Source organism: Crocodylus porosus, unplaced genomic scaffold, assembly GCF_001723895.1.
Source record: "Crocodylus porosus isolate Cpor-Errol unplaced genomic scaffold, CroPor_comp1, whole genome shotgun sequence".
Classification (NCBI taxonomy): domain Eukaryota; kingdom Metazoa; phylum Chordata; order Crocodylia; family Crocodylidae; genus Crocodylus; species Crocodylus porosus.
In genome coordinates, this window is record NW_017728886.1 from 64,459,750 (window position 1) to 64,463,875 (window position 4,126).

General features: G+C 37.2%; 1 protein-coding gene across 13 annotated transcripts in view; it reads right to left on the bottom strand.

Annotated features, from left to right (window-relative positions):
- Positions 1-4,126, bottom strand: part of SATB1 (SATB homeobox 1) — a 109,318-nt gene that overhangs the window by 88,773 nt on the left and 16,419 nt on the right. For 6 of the 13 annotated variants that reach the window (XM_019535834.1, XM_019535825.1, XM_019535817.1 and 3 more), the window contains exon 1: positions 2,546-3,680. The exons of 1 other annotated variant lie outside the window; for it this stretch is intronic. The gene's annotated coding sequence lies outside the window, so the exon portion shown is untranslated. Of the gene's footprint in view, positions 1-2,545; positions 3,681-4,126 lie in introns of those variants that run through there. 6 more of the 13 variants (XM_019535844.1, XM_019535798.1, XM_019535790.1 and 3 more) reach the window with 2 other exon arrangements.

Below are 4,126 nucleotides of genomic sequence, written 5' to 3' on the forward strand. Positions count from 1 at the left end.
GTGTAGAGCATGTATGTATAGTAAGCTCATAAGTAAGCATAAATGAAGATTTCAAGTATTCAAAAGAGGTCTCTATAAAAAGGTAATAAATTTGTCTTCAAAAAATAAACTTCATTCTCCAAATTACTAGAAGATTGCATGATTCAAGGATTTTGTTAAAGCTAACTAAGGTATGCTAGAACAAATGGGCAGCCTAGGAAAAGGCATTTTCCTCATGAATTCATAAGAGTGGGAATTAAATAGGTGAGGGTGATTTTCAAAGTATATATTCCAAAATACTCATTGCTACAAATATCACAGATGCTTTTATTTAAAAATATATATATTTTCTAACTAAATTGTTCTCTTCTCATAAATAAAAGAGAACATCATAACTTTAGAGGAGCATATTGATTTCTTAGCAAATTTGATTGGATGGGGTTCGTTTTTATATTCTTCTAAGCTATTTTACATGAAGTGTTTACTAACTTTTAAAAACTTAAGTTATAGACATGATAATTAAGATGCAGTTAAGCTTTCAGGATAAGTCAAATATGAGGTCCTGAAAAAAAGAGAGGGATAAAGAGAAAAAGAGGAGAAACACTCTATAAATCTCATGCAGAAGAACTACAATTTCTATAGAAATTTAGGGTAGCTCAGCACACAGACTCCTGGTGATGCAAAGTTAGGTACTGGCACAGATGTTTGAAACCAAAACAACGGAAGCAATTTCAGTATCAAATTAAGAAAAGGTGCATCTTGGCATGCTTATATTTCCTGTTAACAACTTAACTAGAATTCCTGTTCCTAGTTTGTCTCCCTCTTATAAATCCCTAGCCCAAAACATATAGAATGATTTTAAAAAAGATTTTATTCACAAAGAATCTATTTGAATAACCATGAAAACAGTCAGTTACTGAAAATAAGTGTGCATGTACCTGGTTGGGATTCATTTATCATTATTCAAGTTTTATTAGAATCTTCTGCCCTTTTCTGATTGAGGTATGACCACACTGTCTATTTTGTCATGCATATAGTATAATCACTAAGGACAGGTGATTAGATATTCATTTTATGAAGTAATATTTACATTACTGAATACAAATACTAATACTAGGGGAGTCATATTTACAAAGATTTGCATGAATCGGGTAATTGCTACTTACTTTCTGTTGCCTAGTAATTCAACACATTTTGTACATGTTTCACTGCAAAGCTATTTAGGTATGGATACCTTGGGAGCTACCATACATTCTGTAATGTTGGTATGTACATCAGTAATTCTATAAACAATTTTTTCTTATTTGAACATAGGCTGATTTGTCCAACCCAGCCAAGAAGAATCTGTATTAATCTAGATGTTTACAAGCAACCTTAAGAATGGTACCGAGTGACTAAAGTTGAGAAAATAATGGTGTCTTATCCTTACGCTCGAGATAACACACGAAGAACCAAAGGTTTAACGTTAATTGCGGTCTTGGTTATAGGTCCAATTAACAAATAAACGTGCCTCTTTTAGCCACTTTTGAAATTGAAATTACTTTTTTTGTTGCATTAACTTCAGTCTAATGAAAACACGAAGAGGTTCACTGATTAATGTCTAGCAGCATTTCCTTAGGATGCTGTGGTACTATTAAGGCTGCTTTTCTGAAACTAGTCTCTCTCTTGAGAATAAAAGGATTAACTTAAATAAAGCTATAAAGAAGAAAATCCCAGTCACTTTCGGTAACTTAAAAGTACAGTTGGGTACCAACATTGTTACAAGAAGTATCTAGTCATCTTGAGTCAAAATGGCACTATATTATGTACAGTGGAAAGGAGTGATGGATCACAATTTAGTTAACATATTGACTACTACCAAACCACCAAACAGGTCATTCTAAATTGGCCTTGGAATACCAATATCCATAGGCATGTTTTAACCACTTAGTCATCTTATAAAAAGCCTTATGTTACAAAGTTAAATTGCATGCACATAAAACACCTAATTTACTCATTTAAACTCCATGCCCAAGGCTAAAGTTCACCAAAACCTCAGGTTTGAAATAGTGATGAGCAACAAATCAGCATGGCCTGCCCAGCAAGACAGTGCTACAGATTAACTATTTTTTCTGTACCTATGCCAGGCCAAGAGTTTCTTCAGGGCTCTTGTTAAACATCTTTTATAGCTACAAGTTTCTACCTAAGCCATTTATATAAGGTCAGAATTTCCAGGTATAGTTTCAGAGATTGTACTCATGGACACACAGGGACCACGTTTTGAATGAACTTCAGCATATTAGCTTCTATTGTTGAAATATAATAGTATTACAGCATTTCTTTAACTTCTCATTAAATAACCCCCTCCCCTGCATTTTCCCCTCCTCTTTCCTCCCCGCCCTCCCTCCTCTAAAAACCCTAATCACATTTAAGAGAGGCTCTTCTCTTATCCGTTCCATATGGCTTTCACAATCCAGGCCAAGCTTTCCCTGTGACCTTTTAAAGAGACAAAGAAGCAAAGTACTATCTAGAAACAGAAACACTGCAGTTTTCTGAGTGAAATTAGCAAAACCGACCCGAAACTCACCACTTCAAAACTTGACAGCATATAAATAACAAAAACAAAGGAGGTTTCCTTTGCAGCTCGAGCTCTTGAAGAGGAAGAAGTTCAAGACTGATGTTTTCTAGGTCCTTTTTTTTTCTTTTTTTTTTTTTTAAAAAAAGGGAAAAAAAAAAACCCCAAACAAAAAGCCAGCAGACCTAAAGGCTACTTCCCTTAAAATTCTATTATCTTTCTTTTTTGTTATTTTCCTCTAAGCAGGGGAGGGGCAAAAATAAATAGTGAGAAAAAAAGGAGCCATGAGCAAAATAGCAAGCGACAAAAAATACTAAGAATACCCTTTCAAGCTTTAGGAATGGAAAAAGGAAATGAAGATCAAATTGACCAGACAAGTGTAGTACTAAAAATGAAAAAAAGTTACAGCTTTTAATTGAGCCGGAGACAGCTTAAGCCTGGCTGTCCTTTCAAAAATAAAATCAATGCGTACAAGAGCAAGTGACAAGGTGGGCAAAAAAGCTTTTCTATCCAGCGTGAAGAGCAGAAAGTCTACTTCTAGGCTGTCACTTACACTGTTATTCTCCAATAAGCCTACAGCAGAACAGCACATACACACAAAAAATGAATGTGCTCCCCTCCCCCCACAAATACTAACAAGCCCCCAAACTTTCTGCCTAAACCTTAGCCCCAAAGATCTCTATTGGGGAGAGAAAAAAAAAACTGCAGGAAAAAAGGCACTAAAATGCCACTTTTAATTTCACCTTGCCGATCTGTAAAAAAGAAGGAAAAAAAAAAAAAAGAAAAGAAAAAAATTGGCAGAGAAGACCTGTCTCTTCTCATTTACCGGGGCTGTTTCGAGAGAGAAAGCAAGGAGGAGGAGAGGAGGAAGGAAACACGCGCACACAAGGCACACCACTACCACCACCACCAAAAAGTAAAATGATTTCACTCCCTCCCAGTCCAAAAAGGAGGGGGAGAAATTATCATTCAAAAAGAAGTTTTCTATCTATAGCTCTTCCTCTCTCTAGATTAACAAAAAAAAAAAAAAAAAAAGGAAAAAAAAAAAAAGAAAGGAATAGAGAACTCCAGGAAGAGTTACTCCAAATAAATAGTAATAATAAAAAAAAGGAGGTGGGGGGAAGGGAAAGGAAAAAGGTTGCCAAAAAACAAAACAAAAACCAAAAAAACAGCAACCAACAACAACAACAACAACAACAAAATCCCAGGCTCTAATTCTTGCTGCCCCTGCCTGGCCGAGCAGGATGGTTATTTAGGCCAGTGGGGTGGTTGTTGCTGGATGTTACAGGGACATGTTTGTGTGTGTGCGTGTGTCCCCGGACGGAGCTGCTCTGCTTCGCTTCGCTCCCCCCCTCCCCTCCCCTCCCCTCCCTCTCCCTGTTTCTGTCCCCATTAAATTATTAGTTGACTCATCACTCCTCCTCCTCCTGCTGCTGCCGCCGCCGTCCCCTGCTCAGATCCTGCTCTCCTCCTCTCCTCTCCGCCAGCGCTGCCTGCTGCCGCCGCTGCCTCTGCTGCCGCCGCTGCTGCTTCTTCCTCCTCCTCATTTTAATACAAAATAACACCGAGGCCACCGGCTTTTTTTTTTTTTTT